The 21,649-nt window shown below is 51.9% G+C and overlaps 1 pseudogene; it reads left to right on the top strand.

Annotated features, from left to right (window-relative positions):
* The first annotated feature begins 240 nt into the window (after positions 1–240).
* Positions 241–12,867, top strand: LOC133363008 (zinc finger protein 391-like; annotated as a pseudogene).
* Positions 12,868–21,649: the final 8,782 nt, after the last annotated feature.

The following is a 21,649-nucleotide window of genomic DNA, read 5'->3' as shown; positions in this document are numbered from 1 at the left end:
TTCTGTCAACAAACTTGAACTCTGACCCAGCCCTCTGACGTCACAGCGCCGCGTGATCTCATCGGCGTCAAACGCAATGGGGAAGTGTGCCTCGCTAGTGACGTCATGTCACCTACCCCGACCACCGCGCTCTTGCGCGTGACGTCACCTCCGCTAGGCCGCTGCCGATGTCTGTCCCAGTGCCAATCCTTATTTGGGCAAAGCCACGCCCGGTGACTGGCGGCTCATTAACATAATTTATTCGTGAAAGGCGTCGCGAGTTGAGAGCCGCTCATTGTGGGAGGGGAGTGTCATCGTACCCCGCGAGTGACGTCATGTCACCTGCTGCTGCGTGACGTCACGAGGGACCAGGAAGTTGCCACTCGGCCCGTGCACTGAAATCCGAGGTGAGAAATTCTCATTACGGTGGTGGTTGTTGTGGTGGTTGTTGTTGTTGTGGTTGTTGTTGTTGTTTACCAAGGTAGAGCCTCTCTCTCGTAGGGATGTCAATTGAGTAGCAGCGAGCATGGAAGCGATGTCCAGATTTAAACTTTACAACGCGGGCCTAGTGCCTCCTGCCCTCGCCTGGTCGCGTTCGCTTCAATTCTCTCGCTTAAGTTGAATTTGTCTTGACCCGGCTCGCCACTTTGTAACTTGTTTTACTTTAAACATTCACACAGTTTTTATTTTTACCAGGCCACGCCCGCTTGAGCTGCTGTACCGCTCTTGTTTTCAGCAGCGACCTGCCCACAACAACAATAACAACAAGGTGAGGCTCGTCAACACGTGGTGGTGTTCACTCTAGACGCGTGGTGGTGTTCACTCGACACGTGGCGGTGTTCACTCTAGACGCGTGGCGGTGTTCACTCTAGACGCGTGGCGGTGTTCACTCTAGACGCGTGGCGGTGTTCACTCTAGACGCGTGGCGGTGTTCACTCTAGACGCGTGGCGGTGTTCACTCTAGACACGTGGTGGTGTTCACTCGACACGTGGCGGTGTTCACTCTAGACACGTGGTGGTGTTCACTCGACACGTGGCGGTGTTCACTCTAGACGCGTGGCGGTGTTCACTCGACACGTGGCGGTGTTCACTCTAGACGCGTGGCGGTGTTCACTCTAGACGCGTGGCGGTGTTCACTCGACACGTGGCGGTGTTCACTCTAGACGCGTGGCGGTGTTCACTCTAGACGCGTGGCGGTGTTCACTCTAGACGCGTGGCGGTGTTCACTCTAGACGCGTGGCGGTGTTCACTCTAGACGCGTGGCGGTGTTCTCTCTAGACGCGTGGCGGTGTTCACTCTAGACACGTGGTGGTGTTCACTCGACACGTGGCGGTGTTCACTCTAGACGCGTGGCGGTGTTCACTCGACACGTGGCGGTGTTCACTCTAGACGCGTGGCGGTGTTCACTCGACACGTGGCGGTGTTCACTCTAGACGCGTGGTGGTGTTCACTCGACACGTGGCGGTGTTCACTCTAGACGCGTGGTGGTGTTCACTCGACACGTGGCGGTGTTCACTCTAGACGCGTGGCGGTGTTCACTCGACACGTGGCGGTGTTCACTCTAGACGCGTGGCGGTGTTCACTCGACACGTGGCGGTGTTCACTCTAGACGCGTGGTGGTGTTCACTCGACACGTGGCGGTGTTCACTCTAGACGCGTGGTGGTGTTCACTCGACACGTGGCGGTGTTCACTCTAGACGCGTGGCGGTGTTCACTCGACACGTGGCGGTGTTCACTCTAGACGCGTGGCGGTGTTCACTCGACACGTGGCGGTGTTCACTCTAGACGCGTGGCGGTGTTCACTCTAGACGCGTGGCGGTGTTCACTCTAGACGCGTGGCGGTGTTCACTCTAGACGCGTGGCGGTGTTCACTCTAGACGCGTGGCGGTGTTCACTCTAGACGCGTGGCGGTGTTCACTCTAGACGCGTGGCGGTGTTCACTCTAGACGCGTGGCGGTGTTCACTCTAGACGCGTGGCGGTGTTCACTCTAGACGCGTGGCGGTGTTCACTCTAGACACGTGGCGGTGTTCACTCTAGACGCGTGGCGGTGTTCACTCTAGACGCGTGGCGGTGGTCACTCTAGACGCGTGGCGGTGTTCACTCTAGACACGTGGCGGTGTTCACTCTAGACACGTGGCGGTGTTCACTCTAGACGCGTGGCGGTGTTCACTCTAGACGCGTGGCGGTGTTCACTCTAGACGCGTGGCGGTGGTCACTCTAGACGCGTGGCGGTGTTCACTCTAGACGCGTGGCGGTGTTCACTCTAGACGCGTGGCGGTGTTCACTCTAGACGCGTGGCGGTGTTCACTCTAGACGCGTGGCGGTGTTCACTCTAGACGCGTGGCGGTGTTCACTCTAGACGCGTGGCGGTGTTCACTCTAGGCACGTGGCGGTGTTCACTCTAGACACGTGGCGGTGTTCACTCTAGACGCGTGGCGGTGTTCACTCTAGACGCGTGGCGGTGTTCACTCTAGACGCGTGGCGGTGTTCACTCTAGACGCGTGGCGGTGTTCACTCTAGACGCGTGGCGGTGTTCACTCTAGACGCGTGGCGGTGTTCACTCTAGACGCGTGGCGGTGTTCACTCTAGACGCGTGGTGGTGTTCACTCTAGACACGTGGCGGTGTTCACTCTGGACACGTGGCGGTGTTCACTCTAGACACGTGGCGGTGTTCACTCTAGACACGTGGCGGTGTTCACTCTAGACGCGTGGCGGTGTTCACTCTAGACGCGTGGCGGTGTTCACTCTAGACGCGTGGCGGTGTTCACTCTAGACGCGTGGCGGTGTTCACTCTGGACGCGTGCCGGTGTTCACTCTGGACGCGTGGCGGTGTTCACTCTAGACGCGTGGCGGTGTTCACTCTAGACGCGTGGCGGTGTTCACTCTGGACGCGTGGCGGTGTTCACTCTAGACGCGTGGCGGTGTTCACTCTAGACGCGTGGCGGTGTTCACTCTAGACGCGTGGCGGTGTTCACTCTAGACGCGTGGCGGTGTTCACTCTAGACACGTGGTGGTGTTCACTCTAGATGCGTGGTGGTGTTCACTCTGGACGTGTGCCGGTGTTCACTCTGGACGCGTGGCGGTGTTCACTCTGGACGCGTGGCGGTGTTCACTCTGGACGCGTGGCGGTGTTCACTCTAGACGCGTGGCGGTGTTCACTCTAGACGCGTGGCGGTGTTCACTCTAGACGCGTGGCGGTGTTCACTCTAGACGCGTGGCGGTGTTCACTCTGGACACGTGGTGGTGTTCACTCTAGACGCGTGGCGGTGTTCACTCTAGACGCGTGGCGGTGTTCACTCTGGACACGTGGCGGTGTTCACTCTGGACACGTGGCGGTGTTCACTCTAGACACGTGGCGGTGTTCACTCTAGACACGTGGCGGTGTTCACTCTAGACACGTGGCGGTGTTCACTCTAGACGCGTGGCGGTGTTCACTCTAGACGCGTGGCGGTGTTCACTCTAGACGCGTGGCGGTGTTCACTTTAGACGCGTGGCGGTGTTCACTCTAGACGCGTGGCGGTGTTCACTCTAGACGCGTGGCGGTGTTCACTCTAGACGCGTGGTGGTGTTCACTCTAGACGCGTGGCGGTGTTCACTCTAGACGCGTGGCGGTGTTCACTCTAGACGCGTGGCGGTGTTCACTCTAGACGCGTGGCGGTGTTCACTCTAGACGCGTGGCGGTGTTCACTCTCTGCATGTCGAGATGGGGACAACCGGGGGTCAGGGTCGGGATCGAACCCACGACTTCCTGTATACCAGGAGAGGTAGTTAACACCACGGGGAGAGAGACGCAGCCTCGGCGATGTTGATTGATCCTCAATGAATTTCTTGGTGGAGTAAGGAAGCATTAATACACCACCACCTGTGAGCCATGCCAGTGTGTGACAGTGTAAAGTTTGTGTTTGCAGTAAATTCTATTAACTCTATTGAACAGGGAGGTTATATCAAAGCTGTAGTTTGTTTTTTGTTTTCCTCTGGAGCTCTTTGTAAGAATGGAAACAGTCAAGAAGTTAACACAGCACACACATGCAGCTGAAGTCAGATCTGTTCATCCCAGCATTCAAGGACATCGTGAGCCTGGCTGGCTTCACACCTGTTGTATATGTTGGGCCTTGAAAAATTAATTAAAAATAATAAAAATTAAATGTAAATAGGAAAAATGTGTAATTATCCGAAATTATGCTAATTAGGGAGGTGATCCTATTAAGTTATGCAACTGTATGCAATTATGCTAATGTATGCAGTTATGATAATTATGCTTATCTTCGTTGCCTAGGGTCGTATTATCACTCGGGATAATACAATTAGTCTCGTTTTAACATTTACTGATTGTGTCTTCGTGTCTCCAAATTCAAATCTCACCGCAGGATACAGTTCTCATATTTGAGATCATTACGCATGAACTTAGGAAGGCACCACTCGGACTCTTTTGTGTTAAGAAATTTAAATTTCTAACCAAAAACATAACTTTAATATTCGAAATCTTATGCTTGGAATTGTCAACACAGTACCCCTGGAGATGTTCTCATTGATCCGTACATTTAACCCTCAATGATTACGTTGTTTACTGGGTAACAGAACATTCGATTAATTCCTCAGAGTAACGCGAGCATATACGGCGATAGGAAGACGTCCTTAAACATGCATGCGACGATATTCATACGAACGGCAATAAAGAAACATTTCCCGAAAGCAAAAGTATACGTCAATTAATTCATTGGCAAGATTATGCAATCAACGAAAAGGAATGACAAAAATACTTCTGAACGACCGTATCCACGTAACTCAATGGGCAGTAAATGCTTTTCATCTTATTCGTCCCGATATGCGTGTTGTGTGCGTGTGTCTTCTTTTCCACTTGTTGACTTGGCGGATTACGCGGTACGGCGTTCCTTGTGCTGAAAATACCTCGGGATTCCCAGCAGGGCCGCTGGGACGGCGTGTGTGTGTGTAGCTGTGTGTACGTGTGTGTGTAGCTGTGTATGTGTGTGTAGCTGTGTGTACGTGTGTGTGTACGTGTGTGTAGCTGTGTGTACGTGTGCGTGTGTGTAGCTGTGTGTACGTGTGTGTAGCTGTGTGTACGTGTGTGTGTGTGTGTGTAGCTGTGTGTACGTGTGTGTGTGTGTGTGTAGCTGTGTGTACGTGTGTGTAGCTGTGTGTACGTGTGTGTGTAGCTGTGTGTACGTGTGTGTGTGTAGCTGTGTGTAGCTGTGTGTACGTGTGTGTGTGTAGCTGTGTGTACGTGTGTGTGTGTAGCTGTGTGTACGTGTGTGTGTGTAGCTGTGTGTACGTGTGTGTGTGTGTGTAGCTGTGTGTACGTGTGTGTGTGTGTAGCTGTGTGTACGGGTGTGTGTGTGTGTAGCTGAGTGTACGTGTGTGTGTAGCTGAGTGTACGTGTGTGTGTGTAGCTGAGTGTACGTGTGTGTGTGTGTAGCTGAGTGTACGTGTGTGTGTGTGTAGCTGAGTGTACGTGTGTGTGTGTGTGTAGCTGTGTGTACGTGTGTGTGTGTGTGTAGCTGTGTGTACGTGTGTGTGTAGCTGTGTGTACGTGTGTGTGTGTAGCTAAGTGTGTGTGTGTGTAGCTGAGTGTGTGTGTGTGTAGCTGTGTGTACCTGTGTGTGTGTGTGTATAGCTGAGTGTACGTGTGTGTGTGTAGCTGTGTGTATGTGTGTGTGTGTTTAGCTGTGTGTGTGTGTGTGTAGCTGTGTGTACGTGTGTGTGTGTGTGTGTAGCTGAGTGTACGTGTGTGTGTGTAGCTGTGTGTACGTGTGTGTGTGTGTAGCTGTGTGTACGTGTGTGTGTGTAGCTGAGTGTACGTGTGTGTGTGTAGCTGTGTGTACGTGTGTGTGTGTAGCTGAGTGTGTGTGTGTATAGCTGAGTGTACGTGTGTGTGTGTAGCTGTGTGTACGTGTGTGTGTGTGTATAGCTGAGTGTACGTGTGTGTGTGTAGCTGTGTGTATGTGTGTGTGTTTAGCTGTGTGTGTGTGTAGCTGAGTGTACGTGTGTGTGTGTAGCTGTGGGGAGCAATAGTGTAGCGGTTAGCGCGCTGCGCTATGAACCTGGCGACCCGGGTTCGATTCCCGCTCACGGCCAACACCAGTGACGATTATCTGAACCGGTCCTGGGCCTCCCCTAGGTCGACTCAGCCTTAAATGAGTACCTGGTGCGGTGTGTAAACGTCGCCACTGGGGAGACAAAGGCGGTCGGGCGTGGTGCTGGCCACCCACCTCCTCGTGTGCCGTTCTGGCCTTCATAGGTGCTCGCTAACAGCACTTGACCCTACAGTCTGTTAAGGCTATACGGGGATCTTTGTAGCTGAGTGTACGTGTGTGTGTGTAGCTGTGTGTGTGTGTGTAGCTGTGTGTACGTGTGTGTGTGTAGCTGTGTGTGTAGCTGTGTGTACGTGTGTGTGTGTAGCTGTGTGTACGTGTGTGTGTGTAGCTGTGTGTACGTGTGTGTGTGTAGCTGTGTGTACGTGTGTGTGTGTGTAGCTGTGTGTACGTGTGTGTGTGTGTAGCTGTGTGTACGTGTGTGTGTGTGTAGCTGTGTGTACGTGTGTGTGTGTGTAGCTGTGTGTACGTGTGTGTGTGTGTACGTGTGTGTGTGTGTAGCTGTGTGTACGTGTGTGTGTGTGTAGCTGTGTGTACGTGTGTGTGTGTGTAGCTGTGTGTACGTGTGTGTGTGTGTAGCTGTGTGTACGTGTGTGTGTGTAGCTGTGTGTACGTGTGTGTGTGTAGCTATGTGTACGTGTGTGTGTGTGTAGCTGTGTGTTCGTGTGTGTGTGTGTTCGTGTGTGTGTGTGTAGCTGTGTGTACGTGTGTAGCTGTGTGTACGTGTGTAGCTGTGTGTACGTGTGTAGCTGTGTGTACGTGTGTAGCTGTGTGTGTGTGTAGCTGTGTAGCTGTGTGTGTGTGTAGCTGTGTGTGTAGCTGTGTAGCTGTGTGTGTGTGTAGCTGTGTGTACGTGTGTGTGTGTGTAGCTGTGTGTACGTGTGTGTGTGTGGCTGTGTGTACGTGTGTGTACGTGTGTGTGTGTAGCTGTGTGTACGTGTGTGTGTGTAGCTGTGTGTGTGTGTAGCTGTGTGTACGTGTGTGTGTGTATTAAACACACGGCACTCTTCCTCTTGGCGTTGCAGCTCTCTTCACTGCTGGTTGAGTTGGCGTGATGCTCGCCGTCGGCGGTGTGCGATGATTCCGTCATCAGATAGCGCGCGCAGCTTGTCTGATGGTCGCCGCTCCTCACTCTGGCATTGGTTCCCAGCTGGTGCTGGTCGGTGTGTATGTGGGTCGAACCCACGGCGCTCTCGCTGGCGCTGACACTCTTGCTCATGGGCGGCTGGTCAGGCTCTTTCCACTGCTCCGTGCTCTCTCCTTGATCGTGCAGCTGCCAGCTTCACACGGACACCTGCCCTTACTTCAGGGCTTGCGCTGGCTCAGGCTCTTTCCACTGCTCCGTGCTCTCTCCTTTCTCTCTCCTTGCTTTCGCCCTTGGCGTGCAGCTGCCAGTTTTGCACTGGCATTGTGTTACCTCTCCCGCCCTCACTTCGGGGCTTCGCCTTGTCGTTGCTCAACTTTCGTGCTCTCCACCCTTCTTCTAAGAGGGCTGCTGCTGTGAGCTGCTCGTCGCTGGCTGGATCACTTACTCTCAAAACTTGTAAATTGTATTAGCACACCTCTTACGCAACTCTGATAGCTTGGTACAATACAACTTATCGCAAACCCTCGATTCCACAAGCGACTCAAAACATCAGGATGAATGTAGAATAAACTTTCAGCGATACTCTGTCAGTTCATACCGAACTCAGCTCTTAACAACACATCGTCCCTTCGCTCCACGAGACACGACACCCATGGTTGATCTCGAGGCCATGCCCCGGAGTTTGCCCCTTTGCAATACTGAATTGCATGATCTGATCTGTGTCGTTGGTTATATCTGTGCGTCTCTTGCGAGAGAAAAAAAACAGATGCCCTCTGTCACCGTCCTCTCTCCGCGGCCGCGCCTGAATGCCCCCCCCCTTCCCTTGATGACCCCGGATGGGCTGTTTTCCGTCTAAGTTTATGCTTGTTGGCATCCCCCCCCCCTTCGTTGTGTTTGTTAGCTCAAGGCCAGACACCCTTCATACGTAATTGTGGCTGCCATGTGTTTGTGTCAAATTGTTGGAAGACAAAGGTGGCCGGGGAGGCTTTGATTCCATGGAATACATATTATCCGGTCTTGTGTGTGTTGGACCTATTTCTTGTACCTCTTATGAGTTACCCCGGGTCTAATATCTCGTGGTTATTATTTGGTTCATGTTTAACCAAGAACCAAGATTCGTAATGCCCCTCGTTGTTACCATTATTCCGAGGGTTTTGCCAAGCTTTGTTGTAAGTCTGTGTCACCAGGGATCGGTGTTTTATTTTGAGTTATATTTTGATATCCCGAGGCTGGAGATATAACCAAGCGCTCACTTTCTTGTCTACCAGAATGCACATTCCTTGGTTCTCTTGGTGAAGTTACATGGATAGAAAGATACAATACAAAATGATATACGAGTTGAATAAGGGTGAAATAAAATAAATAATAAACAGGACCCTGCGGGGTGGGCTGGTAGGAACGAATATCAAAGAATATAAACATAATGTATTATTACACTTGTTTAGCCAGGAAAGCCCCACTGTAGGTTTTTTTAGGATCCTGCCAAGTGTTTGCAGTAGGGGGCGATGTTGCTACACCTAATCGGACGATACGAAGGGAGACTTTGAGGCCTATTTCTAGGCTTTAGGCCTAGCTGTAGGCTTTAGGTCGCTGTGAGTTAATATTTAATTTAAATGTTTTAATTATTAATGTAAAAGCTTGAAATTTAAATGTTTCTATTTTAAAAAATCAGGGAATGTAACATTGTGAAACATTAACTCCCTTTCACACACGCGGGGGTACGATACGAAGGGAGAGTTTCAGGCCTAGTTCTAGGCTTTAGGCCTAGCTGTAGGCTTTAGGGCGCTGTGAGTTTTTTTATTTAATTTCAAAGTTTTAATTAAAAGCTATCTCAGGGAATTATAAGGAATGTTACACGTGTTTAGCCAGGAAAGCCTAATTAATTTAAATGTTTTAATTAAAAGCTATCTGAGGGAATTATAAGGGAATGTTACACTTGTTTAGCCAGGATAGCGTCACTGAGTCTCAAGGTTTTTGTAGGGTCATGCCAAGTGTTTGCAGTAGGGGGCGATGTTGCTACACGGACGGACGATATAATCTATTGGTGTCTGGTCCACTTCGTTCCTACCAGTATAAAGCCGCTCGTATAGACTGCAGTCTATAACGTCGATTTGTTCTTTTTGACGAGTTTCAAACTTTTGCCGTTAAAGAAAATGCGAGTTGTAACGTCCGTTTGTCTCTGCTATGTGCTCTGGAGATTTGTTTGTGAACTGTCCAAAACGTCCGGGGAGGTCATGTCATATGGTCATCTGCCAGCCTGGAGATTTCCAGATAGTCGCGAACCCCTCTTTGCCCCGAAGTTTGTTGTTTAATGACCTCCAGATGCTTGGTGTGGTTTGAGGGGTAGCGGAGTTGAGTGTTGGTTTCATTTATTAATTATTTAAGGAAAAAAATGGGTCGAATTATTCTCAATATATATTTTTGGAAAAGGTCTATATATACAACACACATCTAAGTTGCGATTGAACATGAATTTATGAATTTCTGCACAACACAAATAGTATTATTTTCAACACCTTTTGCTATGTCAACTGAATTTAGCTTTCATAAATATTCTTTTCGTAGCCAGACAGCCGAAATTTGTGACCATTTGCCCTCTCATTGTGTGCCATAACAGCCCGCGTGATGAATTTGGGAAGCTTTTTCACTATATCATGAATATATAAATAAGTATTGACGTGTAAGTCACGTGTGACTGTGTATATGCATTCCTCTGTGCATCGATACTGACGTGTAGATATTTTTTTTTCTGTCTGCAACTGACGCTTCCTCTGTACTTTCCTCTGCAGAATTGGTCTGATGGAGCAAAGGCACTCGGCGCAGCTCGGTGCGACAAGGCAACAATGCGACCGGTGTTCATACAGCACGAATTGTCCTGAACATTTGACACGGCACCAGAGAACACACACGGGAGAGAAACCCTTCAAGTGCAGTGTGTGTGGGAGGGCGTTTGCATGGTCATCTACTCTTGTAACACACCAGAGAACACACACGGGAGAGAAACCCTTCAAGTGCAGTGTATGTGGGAAGGCATTTGCAAAGTCATCTGCTCTTGTACCACACCAGAAAACACACACGGGAGAGAAACCCTTCAAGTGCAGTGTGTGTGGGAAGGCGTTTTCAGATTCATCTACTCTTGTAACACACCAGAGAACACACACGGGAGAGAAACCCTTCAAGTGCAGTGTGTGTGGGAAGGCGTTTGCACAGTCATATGTTCTTGTAGAACACCAGAGAACACACACGGGAGAGAAACCCTTCAAGTGCAGTGTGTGTGGCAAGGCGTTTACAAAGTCATCTACTCTTGTAACACACCAGAGAACACACACGGGAGAGAAACCCTTCAAGTGCAGTGTGTGTGGGAAGGCGTTTGCACTTTCATCTACTCTTGCAACACACAAGAGAACACACACGGGAGAAAAAACCCTTCAAATGCAGTGTGTGTGTGAAGGCGTTTGCACAGTTATCTGCTCTTGTAGCACACCAGAGAACACACTCTGGAGAGAAACCCTTCAAGTGCAGTGTGTGTGGGAAGGCGTTTGCAATGTCATCTGCTCTTGTAGCACACCAGAGAACACACACGGGAGAGAAACCCTGCAAGTGCAGTGTGTGTGGGAAGGCGTTTGGAAGTTCATCGACTCTTAAAAAACACCAGAGAACACACACGGGAGAGAAACCCTTCAAGTGCAGTGTGTGTGGGAAGGCGTTTGCAAGTTCATCGACTCTTAAAAAACACCAGAGAACACACAAGCATCATAATATCCACAAGGAGCGGAGTCTGATATCAGCTTGTGAAAGTCAAAGTGCCTCAATGAGCCCATCTCTCATGAAACAAGAACCGGAAGAAAATCCCAGCTTGGAAACTTTTAAAGGTATCGAGGTGACATATGAAGAGGTGAAGGTGAAATGTGAAGAAGTCATGGTGAAGAGCGAAGAAGTGAAGGTAAAATGTGAAGATGAAGATTCAACTCCAAAATCGGACCTTCACATCGATGGAGGCAACGTGAAGCAGGAGGAGAATTCTGAATGTGAGGCAGAGCGAAGCAACTCCCAGCAGTTTGTGGAAGTGGAGGTGTGGGTGGACTTCCTCCGAGACAATACAAAGTCAAATGGAGACCCGGGAGATGCGCAAGCCTGAAACGATGTTGCTCCAATAGATGCACCTTTGTCACAGGCCTTTAATGACAATAATGTGAAGTTAAAAACTCGGTTCCTAGGTTCAACCTGCAGGGTAAGAGCGGCCAGTCTTTGTGGACCTGTGTGTTGGGTAGATCTCTAACCAGGAGCGAGAGCCAATAAGCTCCCAAGCATTCACTATGTTATCATAATTGCATTTATATTGTGCTTGCTTAATTGCCTCGGCAATTCGTAGTTTTGTATCGTTTCTCGTCTCAAACACTCGAAGAGCATCCCCAAGTGGCAGCTGCCCCTGTGTGGCACAAGGTGGTGGCCCTGCACCGGCCTGCATGTGGACAAGAGCCTGTGAGTGGGGGGCGATGGTTGATGTGGCATCTTGGTTGTGGAGTTTGTAGGTAATGTTTAGAATTTGCAAAATTTTACCCAGATGCCAGCATGCAATGGCCGACTCGTTTTGAATGGTGCATTAGTATGTTGTACATACACTTAAGCAGACAGTGTTTTTTGTTTATCTTGTTAATACGATTTAACCTGATGCAGCATATTTCAGTGCAGTAATTTAACTTCGTAAAAATGATTGTCAATAATTTAGAATGAATACTAGTCTGATTGTGTGCGTACATGTAACATTTTGTCTACAAGGGTCAAACATTGATTAAGTCATGTTAGGACAAAGTGTGTGTTTTTGGAGTAACCTGTACAGATCACTCAGGTGAGACTCATTGTTCTTGTGATACAGGTCAAAGGGTACTTTTGTGGTTTCAGGAAGCATCTCCCTCTGGAGCAACTCATTGTCTTTGAAATAGGGAGCACACTAGGATCATTCATCTGTTACAAGGCATACCACTCAAAAGTTACACGTAGAGGAGATACATTCTCTACAACACGAATTATAATTTTGTATTATGTGTTGACGTAGATTTTTGTCCAATTAGGACGAGAAATGGTCCTTGCTGATTAACGTCTGGATGTTGACAACCATTGGTTGAAGCAAGCCCGGCTGCTGTTGAGACGCTGTGCACCAATAAGGGTCCACATGTGGCTTGCACTGAATCATTGACGCACTCCCAGAAGTCTGTGCTAGTTATAGTTTGTGTAAAACATTCCTTTGTTTCGTGGAGAGATCGATAAATGAAAGATTTCGTGTCTGCTGATTTGCTTCATAGCAAGGAGGTAATTTTAAGAACACATTTGGAGTGCATTTTTGGTACATATTTGTATTTGGTTACAAGGCAGAGCACATCTAGTAGATACATTATCCACAACAACACTCATTAGAATTTTGCATGACGTCTTATATGTTGGCGAACTAGGACAAGAAATGGTCCATGCTGATTAACGTCTGGATGTTCACAACCATGGGGTGAAGCAAGCCTGACCGCCTACAGCCCCCTCACAACCATTTACGGCCTTGGGCCAGGAAAGTCACGAAAAATTGCGCATGAAAGATGCATTCACGCAAACTCCCGATGCTCCGTTTTGAAGTTTCAAAATGAAACAACTTTGAATTGTATTATGTTTTAAATTGTGTTTCTTCAATAAAAGCTTATATCATTTTACATCTGGAAGACTTCATTGAAAACGACATTTCGTGTGAATTTTCTCTAGTCGTTAAGTAGATGGCCTTGCCGGGGATTCGGTTTGATGCGGACTTTCACCTGGTTGGGATCGCGGGATTGAGATGAGGCGACACAGAGCTGGCCGTGCCAGAAGACTGCCGTCTGCAGATCAATTCCAACGTGATCGACCGTCTGTCTCTGTGCCTCCGCGTTCATGCAGGGGGCGCATAGGTTTACAGCGCCCCCTGCATGAAAACGATGGAAAGTGCAGCGTTCATCACAGAGAGATGAAGTGCGCTTGTATAAGAGTACTCGCGGGAAGTACCCGGCGTTGCCCGGCCGAAAGACACACACATGGACTTAGACCCACAAACATCGACCCACACACACAAACACATCGACTCACATACACAGACATTCGCTTTAGATACACACACATGGAGTTACACACGCAAATCGACATACACACATACAGCGACTCGCACACACAGACTCTCACACACACATGGACCTAAGCACACATGGCTTTACACACATCGACTAAGAGACACACACATGGACTTACACACAACAAGGACCCACGCACACACATTGACTTACACACACACATGGACTTAGACACACAAACATCGACCCACACACACAAACACATCGACTCACATACACAGACATTCGCTTTAGATACACACACATGGAGTTACACAAATCGACGTACACACCTACAGCGACTCGAACACACACACATCGATTTACACACACACATGGACTCGCATACAAATGTTGAGGTGCAAATGACGATGCGGAGGCAGGTTTTCAGTTAAGGGCTTGCGCCAGTTATTTATTAAGCGTTTCGGATAACTTCCCCAGGGGTAGGGGGTCCTTCACTAGGTTTCTTCACACGAACCTTCACTCTGTCTGTTCCTAGCTCGGCTAGCTCCAGGGCTCTCTCTCTCGAGTCGGATCGGGGGTTCAGCCAACACCGACCAGAGAGAGCAGCACCTTCTATCACTACGGCCGGCTTGTCTCCAGACTCCTTGAGCTCTACCCCTGGCTGGCTCTTCAACCGCTCTCTATCCCGGGCTCCCAAAGTGACCCTACTTTCGTCACGGGGTCCCCCTTAAGTACCTAGAGGAGACATGACGTCATCGCCTCGCCCAGCAAGCATAACGTCACCTCCCATGACGTCATCGTACTGGACAGCGAGCATGACGTCACATCCCCATATTACTCCTCTACACATAGACACACACACATTGGCCTACACACACATACGGACTCACACAGACATGGACTTTAGATACACACATTGAGTTACACATATCGACTCACACAAACACATTGGCTTACACAAACATGGACTAACACGCACATGGACTAACACACACACATCGACGTACATACACACATCAACTGACACGCATAGACACACACACACACAGCGACTTACACACTCACATGAAGCCATGCACACACTTGGACACACACACACAGCGACTGACACACATCGACTCACACATCGACTTACACAGCAATCCCCGATGATGCCACAGCTAGAGCAATTCTCTCTCTCTGGCGAGCATTTGCGAGGAGCAGTTTTAAAACAAAGGTCTTCCCAGTACTGGCAGGTGCATCAAGGATACAAATGACTCGATTTGTAGTCTCAATGTCTTCCAAGATTTCCGTGTATGCTTCTATTTGTGCATCCATCAGCTTTGGTTAATTTTCCTAAATAAAGGTAAGAAGCTGTAAAGCATAATATCATATTTCACGTAGGATCTCTTGAGCAAGGGCATGCAGGTTGTCCCTGTAGGGTGTTGGTGGTCCCATAGACGTGAAGTATTTCCCAGCAATGGAGTGCAGTTTGTCGTGAAGGAGGATGAGGGCCTGTTTGAAGATAACATCAGAAAAGTTGACGTCCACGTTTGTATTTTGTTATTGAGCTCCGTGGAGGATGTCCTCCCATTGACATATTTCGTTGCTTCCTCTTAGTACCTTTCACGCGACGGTCAATGGTATAGTGTATAGCAGATTGTATAATAATAAATAGTATAAAAGTGTAATTTTTATACAATGTATAAAGTAATATATAGTATCGTAATTGTATAGTGAATATACAGCAGTGTGGTATACAGTAGGGTAGGTAGAATAATACATAGTGTAATATTACAATGTATAGTCTAAGGTATATGGTGGTGTATAGTAATACAGTTGAAGTACCCGTCGAGGACGCTTGACAACGGAGTTGAGGCACACGTATATTTATTTAACAAGTTGCCAGTACAGGACAGCACTAGAGGGGGTAGCGGCCCCCTCACCCGTATAACTCAGGGAATACCCCTAGCTATCCATAGCCTATCCCCTGAGTCCTCCACTAAGAGCTAGGGGAGGCTGTCTGGCCCGACACTGGTAATCGGGCTTCGGTACCCGGAGTCCCAGAGCACTGGCTCTGGTTCACGGGACCACGCCGCTGGCTCGGGCCTGATCCCGTGGGGCCCTGACAAGGGCGGCGATCAGGGGGAGTCCAGGGCTCTAGCTACGACGTCTTCCGACTTCTTAGCTTAACTATAACATAACTGACTAAGCCCATATAACGACCCCTTTTATACCCGACCCTCCTTGAGGGGCGGGGCCCCGGGGGATCGTAACGCCGAACCAGCCCCCCCCAGGGTGTCTGGCTCGGACGTCGCAGAGGGCATCTCCCTGTGCACACACGTAGCCCCGCCTACTGTGTTTCTTTCCCATAGGCTGCCATGCATAACGGCCCTCTATCTAACATCCCTACATCACTCCCCCCCACATAGCTCGCAGCCGTCCCGGCTGCAACAATTTAACCAACGAATTCTTTACCCCTTGACCCCCCCCCCCGTGTGCCCCATTTTTTCATTAAACAGAACGAGATTTGAACAACAATACTAACAATGCCCCTAAAGGGAGAACAAACCGACGCGCCCCCCCCCCGAATAAATACGAAATCCGTAGAGGCAAGGTATGTACATTTCCCGGAACCCTCAGCGCACACACAACACGCACACAAGACACACACACACCCACAGCCATAATACAACAACGCGCCAAGAGCGCCACGCGACCGCGGCGCCCAGTAACCATAGCACACGAAAGTGTACAAGAAAACGGCAAAAAAAAATAAAAAAAAGTATTTTCTCATTTCGTTTCGTTTCCAGTTCTTCTTCGCGTTCCAGTGTTTTATAAGAGTCTGCGCATCTTAGCGCGCGTCCTTGCCGCAGGCCCGTCACAAGGGCCAACCTCAGATGGCGGACCACTCGGTGGCCGCGGACCCATCCGAGGCGAGTCCGCAATTGGAGCGGCGGGACCCTTGGCATCCCCCGTGAGGGACGTGCGCGAGCCCGTCATTCCGGGAGAACCTGGGGGCGGGGCAACCGGCAAGACGTCAGGCGAGATCAACAGAGGCGGACCCTCCGGGTCGGTCGACCCCTCACATGCTTGGCCCTGCGCGTGTGGAGCAGAGCCCCGCACCGCAACGAAGGGTTTTAGTCTAGAGGGGTGAACGAACCACCGGCGCCTCCCCCACTTGATACGAACGCACTGCGGTCGCAAAACCTCGACCACCTCGACGGGGCCCCGCCATGGCCGTACCAGTTTCGAGGAGGTCGCAAGCGGTACCTGGGGACAGTGCAGCCATGCCCTGTCCCCTGGCTTCCACTGCAGCACGTGCGCGCGCGCGAGTCTGAGGCGCTCGTTCGCCTTTTGGCGCATGCGGGAATTGAGCATGGCAGCGTCCCGCGCCTCAGTTAGCTTTTGAAGATTAAATTTAACGTGCTCGTCCAATTTTATCTTACCTAGAGGCGCGGGGATCTGCAGCTGCGCCCGAACAGGTGGGTCATGTTCGCGGCCATACATGAGAAAGAAGGGTGAAAATCCCGTGGCAGCATGGGGGGCCAATCGATATGCTGCCAGGACCCCTTGAATTTGCAAGTCCCAATTGGTCTGTGACTCCGAAACCAGGTGCGACAACATAGACGTGATGGTACGATGCAGACGCTCGACCATCCCGTCAGTTTGTGGGTGATAGGGAGAGGTACGAATCTTTTTTGTACCTAGGAGATCACAGACTTGTTTGAGGAGGTTCCCGGAAAAATTTTTACCCTGGTCGGTCAGCAGCCGCTCCGGAGCACCTTTGTCCATGACGTAGCCTTGGACAAAGGCGTCCACGATGGCTGCTGCCGACTGATTTGCCAGGGGCCAGGCCATAGGCCAGCGTGTGAAGTATTCGACCCCTGTTAGCAAATATCTATTGCCCCTAGGGGTGGCGGGAAACGGCCCCAGGATATCCAACGCCACGAGTTCGTTCACCCTGGAGACTGTGATGGACTGCAACGGCGGGTTCGACTCCCGAGCTGGTGGTTTGCGTTGCGCACACCGGGGGCATGCTGCCAGCAGATCCGTGACATCCCGTGTCATGCCCGGCCAAAAAAATCCAGCTGGAGCGAGGCGAGGGTCTTTTGGGTACCCAGGTGGAGGAGGCGCTCATGAGCAGCCCACACCACCTTACCCCGTAACCCCTCAGGAACTACCAGCCGGTGACGGTGGGATTTACCGTCCCAATGCATGAGCAAGCCTGCGTGTATTTCCCAATTGTCTGCATCACCCGTCCCACACCCCCTCTCTCTAGCGCGACGACGCAGCGCGAGGAGGGAGGCGTCCTCCATCTGGAGGCGTCCCCACTCAATCACAGGCAACCCAAGCAGGGAATCCCTTCCCTGTTTCCCGATCTCATCGGGGAGCGATGTGTCAACATCGGCGGCGGCCGCCAGGACTGGAACCGTCATGTCCCCAGCTGGCTTGCAACGCCCCGACCCCAGGAGGCATGCGCATTCGGAGGTGGTTGGCATGCGCGACAGAGCGTCCGCATTTGTGTGGCGAATGCCCTTACGATAGGTGGTGTCAAAATCGAATTCCTGGAGGACCTCCAGCCAACGGGACAATTGTCCCGATGGCTGTTGAACCTTCAGGGCGTACTGCAGTGCCGCATGATCCGTACGGACAGTGAAATGCTGACCGTACAGATATGGGCGGTACTGTTGGATGAAGAAAACAATTGCCAACAGTTCCCTACGGGTGACACAATATTTTTGCTCCGATGGAGACAACACCCGACTGCCGTACGCAACCACCCGTTCCACGCCATCAACCACCTGGGAAAGCACGCCTCCGATACCTGTGTTGCTCGCGTCGGTGTCGAGCAAAAATGGCCTCGAAAAATCGGGGTAAATCAAAGGAGGAGCCCTCACCAATGCATCCCGAAGGGAGCAGAAAGCTACTTCCTCATCCCGACCCCAGTGGAACCGAACCCCTTTTGATGTCAAAGCATGTAGGGGTTTGGCAATTGTAGCAAAATTAGGGACGAACCGTCGGTAATATGAAGCGAAGCCAATAAAACTCCTCACCTCTCCCACCGAGGTCGGAATTGGCCAGGAGCTGACACACTGCGTTTTGGCGGGATCGGTAGCAATACCCGAGCGCCCCACGATGTGCCCCAAATAACGCACTGACTCGCGAAACAAATAGCATTTTTGGGGCTTAAATTTCAAATTAGCAGCCCGCATCCTTTGGAAAACCGCCCGCAGCCTCTGGAGATGTTCGTCAAAGGTTCTTCCAAAAACAATCACGTCGTCCAAATAAATCAGGCACGATTCCCATTGCAATCCAGCCAAAACCAATTCCATCAATCGCTGGAAGGTTGCCGGCGCTGAGTGTAAGCCCATCGGCAACCGGTTGAATTGGAACAGGCCGTGCGGTGTACGGAAAGCGGTTTTAGGTTTCGAGTCATCGTCCAGAGGAAGCTGCCAGAATCCCGAAAGTAAATCTAGCGTGGAGAAGAATCGCGCTCCCGCCAAGGCGTCCAGCGATTCGTCCATCCGTGGGAGCGGGTATGCGTCGGCAACCGAAACCTTATTAAGGCGACGGAAATCTACGCAAAACCGCAACGAGCCATCCTGTTTCTTAACCAGGACAATCGGTGCTCCCCAAGGGCTGGTAGAGGGAGAGATAATGTCGGCGGCTAACATGTCATTTACAGCCGATTTGACATGTTCCTTTTCGGCGGGACTCAACCGAAAAGGATTTTGGCGAATAGGCGCGCTGTCACCCGTGTCAATATGGTGACGCAGCAGGTGAGTACAACCCAAATCGTATTTATTCCGACTGAAAACGTCGGAAAATTCCTTTAGCAGCGATCTAAGCCGTTGGCGCTCTAAATTGGACAGGTTCGTCGATCCCGCACAAAGCGCGTCGAGCCACCCTTCATCGCCGTCCGAATGCGGGTGCGTCCGAGCAGCAGTGTCAATGTGGTTCACGGCAGGTTCCTCGCAGGGCACCGGCGTCGCGTGAGCGAGCACAGTCCCTTGGGGAACCACTACTGTCTGCGACCCGACATTGAGGACCGCGATGAAGGGATCCTCGTCCCCCCTTACGATGGTCTGGGCCGGAATTAAATGAGGCCCATTAACCCCGGCCCTAGACGGCCCCAGCACAACACCCTGATCCCCAACACCTTTAGCGAAGGGCCTACGAAGTTTAAGAGGTACCAGCATTTGTGCCCCCGGCGGCACACGCACTGTTTTTACGACGAACGCCGGTACCGTCGCGAACGCCGTCCGAGTCGCTACAGGGGAAGGCAGGAACGCCATACGTCGCCCCGACGGAAGCTCAATGCATCCTTGGTCGATCAAAATACGAATTGGCATCCTGCCCAAGAAGTCCGTCCCCAGCAGGCACGGAACCGCCAGCGAGGAGGAGACAAAAATCGGCCCCGACAATTTGATGTCCCCGATAGAAATTTGCGCTCGAATCTGTCCCACGATGCCGAGGGAGCCCCCGTTAGCGGCATAGAAAGGGACATTAACCGGTAGCAGAGGACGGCTCTGCACCGGTAGGATATTGTAAATTAGTTCCGAAATAATTGTCGCCGATGCCCCTGTATCGACTATGATGCGTACCTCCACCCCATCAATGTAACCGACCACGGCCGACGATCCCGACGCCGCGGCCACCACGCGATGGGCCAACACGGACCACCGCTCGGGCTCGATTTGAGTCCCTGCAGTGATCCGCGCCGGTCCATCGCAGCGCCCCACCGGCCCCCCGTTCGTTACGGTGCGAGAGTGTGCGACAGGTGGGTGCGTTGGCCAAACATGTGAGGTGCCGCGACTCGCCGGATCATGGTGCTGGAGCTTGGGAGGAGGAAGAGGAGGGTCGGCGTCCCGTCGAGGCGTCGTCCCCCGCTGTCGAGGAGAACGGCACCCCGAGGCGACATGGCCCCGGATGCCGCAGTTGAAGCACCGCGGGAGCGCCGATGGAGACGATGGACGGTCGAACCGCCTAGCCCCGTCTCGACCCGGCCGCGCCCCCGTCGTCTGTTGCCGTCGATGGTCGACGGCATAAAGTTCTTCTGACGGAAGGGTGGCTGCAGCCACCGCACGCCCAGCCGATGCCCTGTTTGCCTTTCGCCGCTGCTGCAGAAGATTGGCGTGGAGGAGTCGCGCAGCCTGGAGGGAGGTCATTTCTGCATCCCCTTGTGCGATGACGACGATGTCGAGGTCGTCCGCCAAGAGGAGGATCTTCTCCGCTACCATTGCGTCCACGCCGTCGTCGTCCATGCGGGGAAAGGCTGTTTTTGCCAGCGCCAGAAGACTTGTCCGGAAAGCCAGAGGCGACTCTTTTTCACCCCGCCTGCGGTCGTAGAACTGCTGACGGCATTCGGCTGAAGGTCCATAGACCCCGGCCAGCAGCTGTAGCGCCATTGGTAGTGTAGCCCGCTTTTCCTTTGGCGCCGACGTGAGTGCGGCGAGCGCGTCCCCGTCGAGGAGCGCCGGTAGCGCGCAAAGGGCCTCCTCGTCGGACCACCGCGCCATCTCCTGATGGGCGAGGAAGCGTCGCCGGAAGCCGCCCCAGTCACCCTCCGCACCGATGAATTCTTTCAGCGGGGGCAGTCTTTGGTGAAGCGCAGCGGTCGATGTGGACTCCCGCAGGTTGCTTTCACCTCCCTTTGGCGGTGCCTCGGCGCGACTGGCCGATGGCATCGCCTGTCGCGGCAGCGATGACGCATCCTTCGGCTGTGATGACGCTGCAGCCCCGGCGACGGCGATGTCGGAGCCGATGTCTAAGCTGGCCACGCCCCGAACAGCCGCGGCGTCCATGGCGGGAAATTCAAAATTTGAAGTCGCTGAAATGGCGGGAAAGTGCTCCGGCCGCCGGTTCTCCTCGCCCTGCGGTGGACCACCAGCCCCCAACCGCGTAATGCCTTCCAGTGTGGCGGCAGCGGCATAAAGTAGCTCCGCCAACCGTTCGTGAGCCAGTCGTAGTGCATCGGGCTGCGGCCCCTCTCCATGCTGACGTCCCGGTGAGAAGGCGCCAGGCTCCGGCTGCACCCCATCTTGTTGCTCTGTCTCGGGCTCGGCGATTTCCGCGGCGTCCTCCTCTCGTGGTACCCTGGTCCGAGCTGTATGGCGCGTTTCCATTTTTACCACTTCTGACGCCAGATGAAGTACCCGTCGAGGACGCTTGACAACGGAGTTGAGGCACACGTATATTTATTTAACAAGTTGCCAGTACAGGACAGCACTAGAGGGGGTAGCGGCCCCCTCACCCGTATAACTCAGGGAATACCCCTAGCTATCCATAGCCTATCCCCTGAGTCCTCCACTAAGAGCTAGGGGAGGCTGTCTGGCCCGACACTGGTAATCGGGCTTCGGTACCCGGAGTCCCAGAGCACTGGCTCTGGTTCACGGGACCACGC

Source organism: Lethenteron reissneri, unplaced genomic scaffold (genome assembly GCF_015708825.2).
Source record: "Lethenteron reissneri isolate LAM-NWPU_2019-01 unplaced genomic scaffold, ASM1570882v1 scaffold_1639, whole genome shotgun sequence".
Taxonomy (NCBI): domain Eukaryota; kingdom Metazoa; phylum Chordata; class Hyperoartia; order Petromyzontiformes; family Petromyzontidae; genus Lethenteron; species Lethenteron reissneri.
Note: the sequence above shows the minus strand (reverse complement) of the source record. Positions and strands in the feature narration are given on the sequence as shown.